This window comes from Strix uralensis, chromosome 23, assembly GCF_047716275.1.
Source record: "Strix uralensis isolate ZFMK-TIS-50842 chromosome 23, bStrUra1, whole genome shotgun sequence".
Taxonomy (NCBI): Eukaryota; Metazoa; Chordata; class Aves; order Strigiformes; family Strigidae; genus Strix; species Strix uralensis.
This window is the reverse complement of record NC_133994.1, coordinates 803885-820603: the sequence shown is the minus strand read 5'-3', so window position 1 is coordinate 820603 and position 16719 is coordinate 803885. Positions and strand designations below refer to the sequence as shown.

Below are 16719 nucleotides of genomic sequence, written 5' to 3'. Positions count from 1 at the left end.
GGGGCTGGGTCCCACCACGGAGGACGCTGATACCTGGCTGCAATCCCCACGCGGCTGCGGGGTGCTCGGGCTGCCCGGCGCTCCAGCGGCTGCTGTCACCATAACCCTGGGTGCTGCAGATCCATAAATGCTGCTTCACTCGCCAATACAAACCCTCTTTCCAGCTCATTTGGCTGCAATAGCTCTTCAGGCCTCTAATGTACGAGATCCAGCCGCTGGCTGCGGGCTCCCCGCTTGCCTAATTTCCCATTTCTCTCTTTCCTTTCTTTAAAATTCTGCTTAACACTCCCTGGGCTCGGGAGCCATCGCAGCGTCCCCAGCGGTGGCCGTTCAGGCCGGCTGACTTATGTAAGTGAGGGAGGGACCTCGCAAAACTTCCTTCGTTTTGAGGCTTATTTAATTAAAAGCCAGTTTTATGGTGCATGCGCTAATTATAACTTTTTAGCCCAGAGGATCAAAACGAACTTGTTGCTTACAATTCTGTAATTCAAATCTACTGCAGTTAGTTTGGATGCTCAGAAATTTTCAAAACAATTCATCTATATAAATGGGATTTGCTGATATGATTTTTTCTCACTTGAACTTTTTTTGTATGCTTATATGTAAAGGAAACTGCCTGAGGATATGTTTCTTGCAAAAAGCAGGGATGCTGATTCTTGAAAGTATTATGCTAGTGAACAGTAATAATTACCCGGGTTTTAATACTGCAGTGTAAAATGTCCCAGGCAACTGAGCATTGCAGAAGGGGAAACTGCCCTGGGGAAACACCGAGCCATTTTCTCTGGCGAGAATGGCAGCGATTTCCCATCAGGACAAGCTGTTGAGACTTTAATTTGGTGTTTTCCTTAGAAGTAAGTAGGTTGCCAGAAAGCTGGACCCTGTGTGTGATTGAAGGGGAAAGGGTGAGAAAAGAAAGAGGCCATTAGTCCCTTGTTAATGACCTGCAGGTACTTTCCCTCTCAGACAGCTCCAGGGATCCATGGCAGCAGTAAAGATGATTTCAGGGTTTGGCCACGGTGCTTTCTGAGTGACGTGTAGGGTTTGGGGAGGTCTGAAGTGCTCTAAGAGGGTGAAAGGGAGGCCCCTTAGTGCGTTGCTGGTGTGGGGGGTGGTGGGGCGGGCAAGGACCGCGATGCCAAGCGCCCGTGGGGATGCGGCATGGTCCGACCCGGTGCCGTGCTCTGTTTCCCTCCCTCTGTGGCTGGAGGCGTTCGCTGTCATCTGTGACAGCGATGGCAGAGCCAGCGGCCGGGGGAGCGGCTGCCTCCCCGCTGGCTGGGTGGTGTTTGCCAGCGCGAGTCTGGCTGTCGGTGGGTCACGGCCCGTCGATGTGGAGATCCCGCTGTCGGAGCACACGGTCCCTGTGCCGCAAGACAACAACGATTCGAAATGACATCTGCATCCCCCCGGCACATGCGCTGCGAATCGCAGCAATTCTGTGCCCTAATGAAGCCAATTAGCGCCGCAGCTCTGCCGGCATGGGAGCCCCGGGAAGGTGCGCTGGCGGGGGGTGCCTGCGCATCCCAGGAGCCACCTGCCGGGCACGAGCCGTGCCGGTGCCAGTGCTGCACCATAACCCACTGTCCTGGCATCTCCTTCCCTCGCTGGCACGCCGCAGCCAGAGGCCATGAGCCGTGGGTAACCGGAGGGATCTCACGAGGCAGCAGAGCGTCGCCTGCCCCGGCTCAGGGTAAGTCACGGCCCCTGCAGCACGTGCCCCGGTGTAAGCACCAACCTGCCCCGCACAGCTTGGAAGAACCATTCGTGGCCTCTGTATCGCTTACTTGAGGCAGACTGGGAAAACTGAAAGGAAAAAAAAAAGACGAGTCTAAGTTCAGAGTGGAAAAGGGCAACGCTGAATTTATTCTAGAGAGTGGAGCTGGGTCTCCTGAGTACAAGCAGCAGCTGTTTTTCCTGAATGCACAGTGAAAGATTGGGGCAAAGTCTCCCAGGAGTTTTTAATTTTCTGTCCAGTGATTTCAGAGCTGTTTCCATCTCGACTCACAAGTCCCTGCGGCAGGAGGCTGCGTGTGTGCTGATGCGGGGAGGATGCTGGCAGTGCTGGCCAGGCCGAGATGCGCTTTCCCAGCTGCGTCCCGGTCACTGGCCCCATCAGCTCCTTTCCCCGAGCACAGATCGCACCTTCAGCTCCGTCTGGAGGCAGCCCAACAAGCAAAGGACGTGGAAACGTTTCCCACCGAGCAGCAGCCCCCCGCCATGCACCGAGCCAAGGTGGTGGCAACCAGCTGGGTGGCCTGGGAAGCCCTTGCACCAGCAGCCCTTACTCGTTCAAAATTACTTATTTAGATAAAATAGATTACTCTCTGGGAGAAGGAGACTGTCTGGCCCTTTTCAGGCTGATTTGGAGTAAATCAGTGTTTTTTCCTTTTGCCCGTGTTTGTTTGCTGTGTGTCCTGAGCCTCTGGATGGAAGCCGAGTGCGGAGTGCTGCAATGGCTCATTTGGAGCATCAATGGGCAAGTGTTTGAAGCCGGGCACTGGGTCCAAATGCCACCTGCAGTGAGCCCAGGAGCCCTTATTCTGCGCTTCCAGTAGTACTGGCAAGGAGCTGCTTGCTCCGCTTCTGCTGGGGAAGATGATATTTTTGCTTCAGTTTATTATAAATAAGCATCCAGGGAAATATTAAGTCAGGAATTAAATTCCAGCTACTTACAGGATTGACAGAGGAGTACATCGTCTTAGTCTGAGGGGTAAGACGACAGAAGCTTATGTAAATAGAGCAGCTTACGTGTGGCTCTGGCTCCCCGCTCTGTGCCAGCGCGGGGCCCCTGGATGGGGATGAGGGGTCGGAGATGAGCTGGGTCCTGCCGAGGGGGGAGAGAGCAGAGGTTCAGCCCTGTCCTTAGCCGCCTCCTTCCTCACTGCTGGTGCGTGAGGAGTTTGCATTCAAAGGGGGGGAAACGCAGTAAATCTTGTTGAAAAGGTTGCAATCTGTTAATAAGCAAATTGCTTATTTAATTATCTTAATTATGGTTTCGCTGAGCTAATGTTATTGCCAATACAAAGGGAAAAAAAGGAGAAAAGAAAAAAAAAAATCTCCTGGATTATCAAAGCCTCGATTATACGCAAGGGAGTAACATGCTTCTTTTCAAAGCCTCGATTGCTCTCGGTTGCACTTGGTGGGGCGGGCTGAAGGAGCAGGAGGGAAGGCAGGTCAGGCTGCTTCCCCCGCTGTGATCAGTGCCGGTAACTGCCTCGCCGCTGCCGGCTCCACGCACGTTGGGGGCTGGTTTTATGCTTGGTTTTTCACCGGCACGACGTTCCCTGGCTTTGAAAAACCCAGGCAGATGCAATGACGTTGGCTAGAGCCAAGGAGGAGTGACCAGCTGCCGCGCCTCGGCGCCTTTCGCCGGCGTGGTTACGTGGACTCCTTAATTTCTCTGCGATAGAGCAAACTGGGGCTGTGCTGATACCCAGCGCTGCACGCGGCGCCGCACCGGCGCCTGCCAGCGGACGTGACATTGCCAGTCCCCTCTGCGGTTCTACAGCTGGGATTAAAGCTGTGTTCCGTCCTCTTGCAGCCGAGGACAGGGAGTCGGCAGAGCTCCGTCGGGAGATGCTCTTGGGACAGCACCCCCTCGGGGTGGTCAAACACCCGCCGCTCCGTCCTCGCCCTCCCGCCAGCGTTCTCCCCCCGTGCGATGGCCTCTGCGGGAAGATGCGACATTTCAGTGGCTGAAACTCATTACGACCACGCGCCAGTGGGGATAAAAATAACTTCAGGTTTTCAAGGTGCTCAAATGTCGGCTCTCGATCGGCACAAGGTGAACAGGGAAGGGCGAGGCCCCTGTTCAGCCGGCTGCTGGCAGCCCGTGCAGAGCCCACGATAAAACCGCCACCCAACAGCGATGTGTTTAAGCGTGTGCTTAAACGTTGTGCTAATTAGGGCTTGTGAGAACACGTGCGGTAATTACATTTTTTTGCTGTTAAAACCACAGCTACTGTTATTGTATAAATAGACGGAGCAAAAGCAAATATGTTTGTTTCTACCTTACCTTCTGTGTTAGAGGAAGAAGCACCAGCTGCCTTAAAAAACAGATTTATCATTCACTCAGAGCACAGTTTAAAAAAAAACAGGAATAAACAGTGAAGTCAAAATATTTGGTTTCCACAGCAAGCTGAGGCTGCTGCAGGACTTCTTACAGCACAGAAGCTGAGGAACCACACGCCACAGAGCCGTGGCGTAAAATGAAGGGAAGAACGTTTTGAGATCAAAAGATTCCTGTTCAGCTCGGGTTGCTTTGGCATCGAGCTGTCACAGCGCCAAGTCACGTCGTTGCAAGGGCACGGAGCCACACCGTGCAACAGAGGCAGTCACCTCCGCTGCTCCCATAGGAACGAAGCTTTTCTGAAACCCTCCTGTTTGCTGGCTCTTCACACCCAAAAAACTCCAACAGCCCCTTCGACGGCTCATTTCAGCAGTAGTTAAGGCAGCAGGAGACCTTGCAGCACCCCGCGACCGCAGCAGCCAAAGCTCCCCACTGCCGAGGTGGGCAGCGTGCACGCTCTGCCGCCGCTTCGCATTCGCTTTGCTCGCAGGACAGGAAAGCCCTTGGCAGGATTTACGTGGCCGGTACCCGCTCGGACACGAGGCACGTTGCTGCAAGCGTTGCTGGAGTGGATATCCACGGATATTGGGCTGGAAGGAGAGCTGGCTCCCAGCAGCAGGAGGATAAATCATTTAGACACTGAGCATCACCTTTTCTGAAGGATGCTTCGCCAAGGTGTAGTGGAACACTCCTGGTCCCGTGTAGGTCCTGATCGCACCTTTATGGTGAAGGCCCGTATGGTAATTACAGGCATTTTGTCTGAACCCATTTAGGCATATTCTCCTATCAAATTGGGGCCATTTTCAGTTTAAATTATGACTGTAGGGTTTGGAGGATGAGTTTTGGGCAGCGGGGAAAGCACGAGGCTCTGGAAAAGCAGAGAAAAGGAAAACTTTGCCTCGCACCAGCGCTGGTGCAGGAGATGCACATTCCCTGTGCCCGCGTTCTCCCTGCACATTCTTCCCCGCCTCTGCTTGGCTCGACCCCATCCTGGGGAAGTGAAATAATAGATAAATAGTACATAAATAATAAATAATAAGTGCTGTGACAGGTGCCCCCAGCAGCAGGGAACCAAGTCCCGGCACTGTTTCAGAGCAGCGAGCCGATCTCCGCAACCCGCTCACCAGCCCAAAGTTGGCCAAACTTTCAGGCATGTCGGAGCCCAGCAGCTGAGGCGTGTGGTTCCCACCACCCACCTTTCGCCTGCTGGGGAGCTGAAAAATCCAGTTTTCCCCAGCCCCAGACAGAACAAGCACATCATAAATATTCATCTGCGCAAATGAAAGCATTAGCCCTTGTTTCCTTGAGTGGAACTAACTGAAAATTGATGATAGTTTTCTGAAAAACGCAAGATTATGTACACAGAAGCAATTATATGTAAACTTATTAATTATTTAACAGCTTGTTAATGAGCGAGTTTTGGTCTCATGGCTCGGGCCGTCCCACCCTTTTGCTGCTGCGGGCGGCCGAGCGCGGGGAGCCGAGGGACCGAGATGCATTTCAGGTCTGGAGCGATGACCTTGGAGGCCGAGCTGCAGGAGGTGGTGGTGGAGAGGGCAGCGGGGGGGCAGGCTCCGGCGGCGTGGCAGACCTCTTCAGCTCCAGCGCCAAACGCCTGCTCGCAGCCTGGAAGCATTAGCTGCATTATACGCTCTTGAAACTCTCATTAAACATGTATAAATGCAAATAATTTGATTTTCTAATGCAAGCGAACAATTTGCATTGATAGAAATTGCATGTTCCTTGAGCAGCGCTGGCGTGCCGGAGCAGCCGGCACCACAAGGCTGCCAGTACCCGCTTCGAGCCTCCTGTAAATGGAGCTTCTCACTTTTATCGGAATTCCCCAACATCCCGAGCTCTGTTGCGTGCTACCGGTGTTACCCACTTTATGCTGTCGGGTGTGGGAGGTCCGGGTCAGGTCCCGCTGTGTCACAAGCCCGCTGCGGTCACTTTGGAGGTCACAGGAATAACGTTTCTCTCAATACCTGTTGTGGTGCCACTTTCAGAGATATTTTTCACATCATTATGACTTGTGCCAGAATTGCGATCCGCACCGGTAAATAGGTGCAGGGCACGCGGGGATTGGGGGGAATGAAATCCAGCAAGCCATGTTCCTTGGGCTTGGTGGAAGATTTGTGCATAATAAAAGTGAAAACTAATAAACACTTGCAAATGCAAATAAGGGGAGGTATGTTACTTCTGTAAAGCAGATTATGTGCATTACTTACAGATAGATTGCTTATGTGTTAGTGGACACGGAAAGCAAAATATTCCATGTAATTGTATCCACGGATTCCTTTACACATAGAAACAGCCCCAGGCCATTGTGCAGCAGCGTGATGGATGCCTATGCCCCGGCTGAGGAGCAGGATCAGCAGGAGCCACCTGGGGCCAGGGCCAGGACCAGGGCTGGGGCAAGGGCTCGTTTGGGAAATTAAACTCAGCTGCAGAGGAAGCTGCTTGATGGCAGAGGGTGAAGCTATAAATTATCCCATCAAAGGGCAAGTTGCTTCTTGGTGCTTTCATGGCCTTTCTCTCTCTCTGTGTTGTTCCGGAGCAGAAAAGCCTTGCTCTTTCTCACAAAGCAAAACCTACAAGCCTGGGGAAAGGTGCATTTCCCTGGGATTCTGCGTTGAATTGGTGTTAGAGGAGAAAAGCAGGAATGTCTCACAAAGTGAGCGGTAAGAAGGTGGCCCTTTGGAGTTCCTCGTCCGTGCAAACCGTGTCCTTTCCGCGTGGCAGAAGAGCACCAGCGTTTCCCGTTGGTGGGGATGTCGCTGCCTGGCCCAGGCTGAGGTTTGGGCTGCTCCCGTGGGAAGGCAGCTTGGGACAAGGCAGGAGCAGGTCAGGAACTGGCTGAACTGGGAGCAAAGTGCGAAATCGCGAGTGGCGGGACGGGCGCAGGTGTTGCAGCTGTCAGATCTCTGGTGGGTTTGGCTGATGCTCTCTTGCAGAGGCAGCCCCTTGCAAGGGACTGATCGATTAGTTTGCACTTTAATTCTCTTTCCTCTTCAGACAAGAGGATATTTTAAAATGAAATGTAATCTAGATTATTCAGATTTAATATAATCTGCTCCCAGATTTCAGAATCAGGTTGACAGCAGCGGGGTTTTTTCCCCCCATGAGCTAATTTGCTAATTCCTAAAGGAAGCGAGACCTTGTTAATGGAAATCTGCAGAGATTGTGATTCAGTATGGGCAAACAGGAAAGCTGTCAGGCAGTAATCTGAGCAATGGAAAAATTATTAGGAGCATTATTAGAGGCACATAAATGCCATTAGCATAAATGGGGACAGATAGACAGCGTTTCTGATGTTTCAGTGATCATTATGGGGGAAATGGGATTCCGTGTCAGTCAGGAAAGCACATTCCAGTACTTTATTGATCATTATGAACATGACAAGCAGAGTGGATGTGACTTCTTTGCATTTTAAACATTAAAAGCTGCTGTGGAGGCTCACTCGGCCCCAGCCAGGCAGGGCAGGGACCCTCCGGAGGCAGCTGCCTACAGCCTGGCAGGCTGAATTCCACGGGCAGGCATTTCCTCCCGAACCTTCACAGTTAAAAAGTTCTTTTAAAAGCTGCTAGCAGAAGCTGTTGGCAGCAGGTATTTAGATGTCTCGGTGGAAAGACTTCCTGCAGAAGATGTGTAGGTTTAGGGGGGGAAAAAAAAGAAGTCCTATCACATTTTTGAGTATGTATCGTTGATGAGGAGTTTCATTGCATTATTCATCCTGGAAACTGTAAACCAAGAAAGTTAAAAAGAGGGAAATTGCTGCTGTAAGCCGAGGTGTTTTAACATGCAAATGATGGCTTTTATTCCTAGCGATAGAACTGCTAGATTTTTAATTTTACACACTATGTGCTGGGTTCGCTGTCTGTGCAGGCACGGCAGTCCTACAGCTCTGACTGGGGTCTCCCCTATTTCCATTGCTGTCAAGCAGCTCTCAGACCTGTGATAATTTAATTAACCTGCACTATTCTGCCACGTCTAGAGCAGAGGAAAAGGATCCAGACATCCAGGGAGTTACTTCTTTGCCTGAGCACATACATCTCCTGCACAAAAGTCACGGAACAGCAATTTCCCCACCTGGAGATCTCATTGTGGGTTTTAAAATTGTAGATCGTTTTCATTGACACGTGTCAACTGCTTGGGGGAAAGAAGAAAGCAATCTATTAGACGGACGGGCAGCGAAGCTCCGGGGGAAGCTGGGAGCCACAGCTCGCTGAAGTACCGCGTGTTGTCACGTTTGATAGCCGGCTGGAAAACCAAGGAGCTTGCACAAGGGCAAAGGAATTTCAGAAGTTTAAAGGTAAGCTTTGACCCTGCCGCTCGTCAGTGTGATGATTCGAAGCTCTAAAAATAGAGTGTCTCTGGCAGAGGAAAGATATTTTTGGAAAAGCTAGTTACTGCAGCCAATCTTGCTTCGTTACTGCAGCCCCTGCTTGGAGCCTTCCTTTAATTTCCCTCTGCACGCCAATTTTACGAAGTGCCAAGAAAGCTGGTACGTGCCCTTGCGAAGTGGGACCCCCCCCTCCTCCCCACCCTCCTGAGGGGTCGCGTCCCACTGCGGCAGAGGTGAGGCCGGGGGTCCCTAACGTGACATAGGGCCTCTTTGCGAGTCTTGGCCAACCCCCAACCCGTGAAGGGTGGCTGGGGATATCAAACCCGGCCAAACATCCCTCCGGGCCCCTGCACGCGGGCTGGGATAGCTCAGGGAATGCACGGGGGGTGCAGGAGGACGTGGGGCAACGCCGTGTCCCTGCTCCCAGCTGGCCGGCGCCGGGCTTTCAGAACCAAACTAATGAGCTGCTTGTAATCAGGTAGTAGGGCCGGGAAGAGGTGGGAGCCCCGAGAGATGCAATTAGTCATCACTTCACTCAAGGCACTACAGTGAAGCCTGATCTGAACCATTAGAAAATCTGATCCCGTGGGTCGTGCACGTGCCTTGTAATGAACTGAAGGGAATGCCCCTGGTGGTTTATTTACCAAAATCACTGCTCAAAATGCTCTTTGAGAGGGACTCTAAATATAGGGAAGCGGGTAGAAATGACAAACTCCAGCTAGAAATCCACTCAGAGAGAGCAGGCGTGCGAGGTGTATTTTTCTTTTTGTAAATGAAAAAGGAAAAATATATTCTTTTTGCTCTTGGCTCCCAGCAGACAGCTCACGCCAGCTCCGTCGCATCTCCCTGGTAATGATGGAAACTGCCTTGGATGTCTCTTACAAGCACTGAAATTAATACCCTTCCTCATTGGAAGTGGCATATCCAACTAGTCCCCAAAAGGTGAACATTAATACTCTGATTTTCAGTTGTTAGACCTGTGCTCTGGCCTCGGAGCTGCGGAGGCAGGGGAATGAGGGGGGAAAGCTCAGCTCTGGAGTTTGGGTACCCCAGCTCCATACCTGCAGCATCGGTGGAGGGAAACACCCCTGGGGAGGCCTGATCCTATCGGAAAGGTTGTGCCGTGGCAGCTCCCGCATCAGATCACTGTCTCAGAGCATTTTCAATGCAAGAAAAAGAGAGAGAAATCATCATGGATGCAGCCTCATTATCTATGTGGCATTTAAGTGTAATTTATGCCCAACATCTCAGCACTTCTCTGGTAGAAAATTGCATTGTTGGTTCCCCGGCTCTCAGCTTCTGCAGCAACTGTGTCAGAAATATTGAAATAAATCGATCCGGCTTGAGTTCCCTCTGCATTTTTATTGCTGGTTTATCAGCACAGACAAGGCACTAAATGAGTTATGTTCATGGGAGGAGGAGGAGGAAGGCGAGAGTGTGGTGGTCTGGCTGCCCATGCTGTTGCTAAAAAGGGGTTTGGGCATCTCAGCAATCGCCGCTGCCCAGGCCAAGGATCTGCTGAATTCTCTGTACCTCGAGATTTTCTTCTTTTCTTTTTTTAATCGCATCCTAATTAGGGAACCAGCAAAAGCTTTAAAAAAAAAAAAGAAAACAAACAAAATTAATGAGCACCATCAGGGGAGGAAAAAAGCGTTTCCTGGCCGGAGTCCTTGGCATGGGTAGGAAATAGCTGCTCCTCTTGGAGAGCGTTTAGTCCGCTGTGAGCTGCCAGCTGAGGAAGTCAAGTGAAAACCAAGTGCCTGGAAGCTGAGTTCACTGCAGCCTCCCTCTGCTTCGCTCATTTAGTGCCTCAGCCTTAGCAGTGGGTACTTGGATGTTTATTCCCAGACTAAATTGCTTTTGGAGCTCCGACTCATTTGTCAGTGAGAGAGAAAACAAGCTGTCATTTGGACTACCAGCCTTCACAGCTCCTGCTCCTGGTTGGCTGTGCTCACACTGGGGAGGTGCGCAGGCGAGCATCCTCAGCCAAGGGCCAATGCCGTCCCCGTCGCTGCTCGGGCTCCGCGATCGAGGCGGCTGGTGGGCAGGGGAGGAGCTGTTAGCATCTTGCTGATTAAACCCTTCCATAAAGACCTAGGCTGGCAGCCGAGTTATAGTGGGGCCGAGCATACCCAGGGCCAGCTGCTGTGGTTCCAGGAATCCCCCGGAGCATTCCATGGGAGCAGCCCGGGCTCCCTCCTGGCTCCTTGGCAGCCGCACTGCCCAGAGCTGTTCGGTGCCAGCGTGGAGAGAAGGGCTCCTGGCGCTGGCATCTGCAAGAGGCTGACACACGTGGAGCCGTGCGTTGGAGCTGCAAACTCTTGTGGGAAAAGTCAGAGTCTCTATCAAACGTCGGAGCTTCCTGGTTCCTCTGTGAGATGGGCTTTGCTCACACAAAGCAGGAGGCTGCCTGGTACAGACCACAAGCTAAGTGAGAGTTAAGAGATCCCCAGCTCCTGTTTCTATACGGCATTGGGTAGCAGCTCATGGCGTAGACCTCCTCCACTTGCATATCCCCCTGTGCGATTTGGGGGTCAGTTTTCTTACCCTTGTGTTTGATTCTTTCTGGCCAGTCTATATTTTAAAGTTGAATTTTTTCTTGCTTGTCCTCATTTTGGGGTTTTTTGGCTGCTTGGCCTCTCTTGCCCCTAGGGAACGGGTCCATCCAAAAGCCGAGTCTTGCCTTGCCTTTGGGCATCACCCGCTGCTGCAGGCAGCCATGCTGCTTGATTGTGGCCAAGGGTGTGACTGCATACAAGTGAAAAACTGATTCTAGCGGCTATTTCTGGAGTTCCTGGAGTCATTTTCTATGGCTTTAAGCCTTCCATTGTGAAGGTTGTTGGCATCATGGGCCACTTCTTCAGCCAGCACTCCCTTCCCCACAGCAGCCTTGCCTTTCCTCCCAAGCGCTGAGCAGCAAATGTTTTCCTTGTAGGCTGTATGAAAAACTCATTGCAGGGGAAAGATTCGTAAAACTTTATCTTCATCCACAAGACCTGCTTCACAAAGGCAGTAGGAGGTAACTCACTGATCTTCAACCTCTGCTATATATTGGCCTGCGAAAGTCCTTGCTTCGTGAAGAGAACACCTCATGCACATGTGTTCTCTTTCTCCATGGACCATCCCAGGTCTCTAGAGGAATCATCAACTCATTTCTAGTCCACAGGGAAGCGATGCTAGATTGTTTTTTGAGAAATGCTCCTTTTCAGTAGAACTTTCAGAATTTGCCCCAAAGTTTTGGGTAGGAAGAACATGGTTTTCTTACTTTGGCATGAAGTTAGGAACCCAAACGGAGACATTTAATGCCTCACAGGGATTATTAGAAACAGAAGAGCATTGGAAAGAAAGCATGCCATAAATCCAAGCCTTTCTGTAAGCTCTAAATCTGTTACACACTAGACCATAGTCTTCTAAAACAAAAGTGACTGCACCAAATAGAGACTGTTATTGTTTAAATATTTCTGCTGGGAAATGCTGCATGAAGAGAAGACACAATAGCTGCCCTGATGCGGGATTTATTAGAGCAAGTTGGCACCAGTCTGTTTGTAGGGAGTGGAATATGCGTGTAGAGATTATACCAGATTTACAGTGATTAATAATGGATTGGACACGGCAGACTTGAAAGGGTTTGGCTCCCTCGCAGTTTGGTAGTAGGTTGAGTTGAAATAAAATTGCAGATTTGCTCCAGTGGTTCAAACAAGTTTTTTTTCCTTGGAGAGCAAGGCTTTTTACCGGACAGCAGCAGCGAAGCCCCGGTCCTCCTGCCCTCGCTCCCCTCGGCTTTGTGCAGGCAGCATGGCCAGTGCGGCACCACGCCAAGGTTGCCACCAGGCTCGACACGGTTCCCCAGGGGGACCTGCTCGCCACCATGGCCAGACCCAGCTCTGGTGCTGTAGCCTGGGAGGTGCCCTCCCCAAGGAAACCACTGCACCAGCCAAAACCCGTCCCACAACAGGGAGAGGGGCTGCTAGGGAAGGGCGAAGCCCTTCGTTACGGGAAGGGCTCTTCTCCAAGGTGGAACGGGGAGCTCACCTACCGGGAGAGTGAGCGGGGATTTTGTCATCAGTCTGAGGGATTAAGTGAGCCGGGAAATGTAGGACATCCCTCTCGCTCACAATGTCGTCTGTGCACACACAAACCTCAAGCTATTTTTAAAGACCTTCCAGCATACGCTCTGTGGCTGTAACTTTTGGTATTAAACGCTTGAAATCTGCCCCTGGCAGCAGGAGCTGCCTCTCCCACTTTGTCTAGAGGCTCCCGGCCACGCTGAGGACAGCACAACAAACAAAGGTCAGGACTTCTGAAATTAATAACAGCGGTATTAATTATACATTATTATAAATATGCTCTCATTTGATCTTTGTCAGGCAATTTAGTGGTGTCCTGCACGCAGCTGCGATCGCACTCTGCCCAACCGCATTGCTTCTCTCGCCTCCCGCTCGAGCGCTCAGCGCTGGGTGTGTGTGCACTAATGCGCCATCACACAGACGCGCCAGGAAAAGGCCAGGGCAAGCGCGAGCTGCCGAGGAGCCTCAGACGAATGTGTTTCGTAAGTGAGAAATGCTTCGGCGTTAATCAAGCGTTATTGTGGGTTATAGCTGGGAGACATCTCGAGCTAATGAAGACGTTTTCCCTCTATCTGCCCTTATCTGGGTGCCTGGAAGAACTGCGGAGGAGCTCTCCTCCTGCTCCAGGCAGGGCTGATGGGATTTGCACCGGTCCCAGTTGCCATGGAGAAAGTGTTGGATGGCTTTAATACATCTCCGCGTATTTCTCCCCGGAGTTTTCCCATGACAAGCTGGACTGGAGGTAGCATATAAGAAGCTATAATCTTCCAACTCTATGAAAAAATGATTGATGGGGCGTGAGAGGCGTAACCAGCTTTTGCTGGTGCTCTGGCAGCACCAGGAGGGACCGGCCGCGGTCCCCGAGGGACGCACCCCTAGACCGGGTCTGCACCATGCAGCCCTGAACCGCCCCGACCCCGCTCTGCCATCCAAATCCATGTGTCACCATCACCCCACGCCTCTGGGGGTCACCTGGCCCCCACCCTGGAGCTTTGCGGTGCCCCTCGCATGCAGGGCGGGATGGGGCAGCGATCATCAGGCAGCTCGTGCTCCTCTTCCTCATCGCCGGTGCAGCCACGTCTCCGGTTACCACTGCCTCTGTCAGCAGGGCTGAGCTCCCACCTCCTCATTAACGTGTGTTCACCAGGAATTAAAGGGAGGGAAATTACACCTCTGTTTGTTTTCGCATCAGTGTATTCCCATTTAAAACTCCTAATATTTACATTTGTCTGTTTGCTTTTTAAGTTGATGAAAACATGAATGATTCATAAAAACAAAGGAAAAAATTATTTCCAGCTCAGTGTGCCAAGAAGCAAGTCGTTCACCTGCCTGGATAGCCTGAGTTTTCATTTTGGGTTTTTTCCCCCTAGATTCACCAGTCTGCCCTGCCTTTAACCTAAAAGATTATTGGACACGGGCCATGATGGAATCAAGTGAACCTGAGCTGGGTGTTTTCAGCGAGAAAGGAGACGGCAGGAAAATTAGGAGGAGCAGAGAGAGGGGCTGGCTGTCCAAACTTGCAGCGGTTTCTGGAAACTTCAGGAACGAGACCCGGGACAGCGGGTTTGGAGCCGGCCCTGGGCCAGCCGGGGAGCTGGCAGTCGTTTTGTCAGTGCCAGCTCATTCCTCTTCCTTTTTGCCTTTTTATTTTATTATTTTTACCCGCTCCCACCGCCGGTGGTACTTCTAGCTGCTTTAGATTCTCTAAACATTTTTTCTTCAGCAGCTCATGGGCTTTTGAAATATGAAGTCCATCAATCATGGGTTAATGTCATCACCGCAGCAGTTTCTGCTCCCGGGCAGTCTCCGCCGGGGCCGGGCACGGCACCGCGAGGGGCTGGATTTGGTGAGCGGCTGCTGCCGTAGCCAAAAATCAGGTTACCCAGCTCCTTGTTCTCTCCTTCCATTGTTTTCCAGGGAAATTATGAAATCCCCCACAAATTCAGCTGCTCAGCTGGAGGCTGCCCCAGCGCTCGGCTCGGAGGACGATTTTGCGTGGAGTGCCGTGGAGAGGTTGCATGGCGAAGTGCGTGCTTCAGCTGATACGCCGGGGTTAAAAAGTAATTAATTAGCGAGTTTATGGTGTTTTCCCATCTGAAATTAAAAACAAAAATTATGCAGAACATACAAGGTAATTAGGAAGCAGCAAGCTACAACACACCTTTAAACGAGAGCTCTAAAAAGCGTGGTGTTCGGCAGCAGATTTTTAATGTAACAGCTAATAAAGGCTCATGCCCTCGATTGCGTTCCTGGGAGTGTTCATCGCACTTCGCCCTTCCCTTACGGATCCAGGTAAGACCCCAGCAACACCCGAATTTTTAATATTCTCAGTGCTTATCCATGATCAGATTTCCCATTTAAAATCTATTAGCCAAGATGAGAAAATTGGTTCATATTTTATGTGCCTAGTTTAATTTTTTTTTTCCTTGCATTTACAACTGGCCCCTAGTGTTTCATCCACCCCCTAATGATTTAGCTGTGCAAGATGTTCCACCAATTTATTAGAGTGGAGTGTGCAGAGCAGGTCATGCATATTAAACGTGAAGTTTTTACTACAGTTGGTTCAATAATCTGAAAGGAAAACTTTTTTTTTTCCACATTTTTTACTGTGTACCAGCTGCTGCTTTTGGCAGGGCAGTTTCTCAGCCGGGCGGCCGCCGATGCTGATGAGCTTCCTGGGGGGAGCGATGCCGGGCAGGCGAAGGGCTTCCCCCCCCCGACCCGCTGCAGGAAGCAAACCTGTGCTGTGTGAGTCGACGTACGTACAGACTTCACCATCACCTTTTGGGAGGTGAGGCAACTGTCGACCCATACATCTCTCTTTTGGCACTAAATCAAAGCTGGAAATCAAGGTTTTGCACAACTTCTCCTTTCAGCCAGGCCCGCGATGCCGGCAGCACCGTGTTTGCACCATGCGCCTTTCCCCAGCCTCGCCTAAACCCGTTTTTCTCCCGGGTACTTTGCTCTTCATGTGCCTTCCCAAAGGCTCCTCGTTTTTCCATGGGATGTAAAGGCTCATTTTGGGAGCCGTGACCGAGGAAGCAGCTTCCCGGTCGGTGGGGCAATGCGCAGGGATCCCCGTAGCCCTGGGATGGACCCCGGGAAGGCGGCCAGAGCCATTTGGCCACGCAGCACTATTTCCCTGTCTGGGAAGCGCTGGCCTTCCCGCAGCCCCATTTGTATTCGGCAGCCGCTCAAATTTCCAATTGCACTTTTGTCACCTGTATCCGTCATCGCCTGCTCTTATTTGCTGGCCCAGAGAAAATCTTTGGTTAGATGGGAGGTTAATTTAAACTATTTTGCTTAGGTTGGCATATGGGGAGCCTGAACGCCAGCCCAGGACAGGGGAACCGGCGTGTCCAACGCGGCTCCGCAGCCCCGACCCGCTCTCAGCTGCGGGGTCTGTTGCACGCTGAGAGCACAAGCAGGGCTAATACATTCCTGAGATAAGACTGGCTAATTAACATACAGCCAATTGCTGCTGCTCTGCTTTCCCATTTCTTTTGCTTGTCAAGCTCAGAGTCATTTCATAATTGGAAATTTTTAGGAACAATAATTTTACATAAAATACCAGGTTTCCTCTTTCAGCACGTGGCGTGGCTCGTGGTCCCGCCACGGCCGGTGGCTCCTGTTTGCTCCCACCGGCACCAAAAATAGCACGGGGGTCGTGACTGGCAGACAGCTCGGGCAATTAGCCACGGGATGGCTGGTTCCCTCAGAGCCACCTGAGGCAGCAGCAGAAGGGGAGGGGAGCAAACAGCCAAAATACCATCCGAGCATCTTCTGCTGTGGGAGTCACGGTGCCAGAGTCATGGTCCACAGCCATGGTGGCCAGCCAGCAGCAGTGGCTCTTGGGGGACGCCTCAGTAAAGTTTCTGATTATTATGGGTACTAATTGCATCAGTTAAACAATTTAAAGAAAGACCATTCTTTTTGTTGTGTTTCTTCATGATTTTCCCTATTTTTGCCCTGTTTTCCAGCCTGTGTGGTTGAGCGCAGCACCCCTCACAAAAAGGGGGGGAGATCAGCATGAGAAATGGTGGCGACACAAGCCGAGCCAAACAGACGGTAGAAGAAAAATCGTCCTCGCAAAAATGCCAGCGTCAACCCTGGCAGGGAGAGAAGGAGAAAGATGGTGTTTGAAGGAGGGAAATGTTAAAGCCTCCGTGGGATTGGTACCTGCGCGGGAAATATTGCCCCAAAGTGCAGTGCTGGGGGATGTCAGAGGTAATGACTCT

At 51.4% G+C, this 16719-nt stretch overlaps 1 long non-coding RNA gene across 1 annotated transcript; it reads right to left on the bottom strand.

Moving 5' to 3' along the window:
* Nucleotides 1-1833: 1833 nt before the first annotated feature.
* Nucleotides 1834-4341, bottom strand: LOC141954018 (uncharacterized). Its single transcript, XR_012632066.1, has 2 exons — nucleotides 4016-4341; nucleotides 1834-2824 (listed from the first exon to the last, which is right to left on the bottom strand). It is a non-coding gene; the product is annotated as an uncharacterized LOC141954018 (long non-coding RNA).
* Between the last annotated feature and the right edge of the window lie 12378 nt (nucleotides 4342-16719).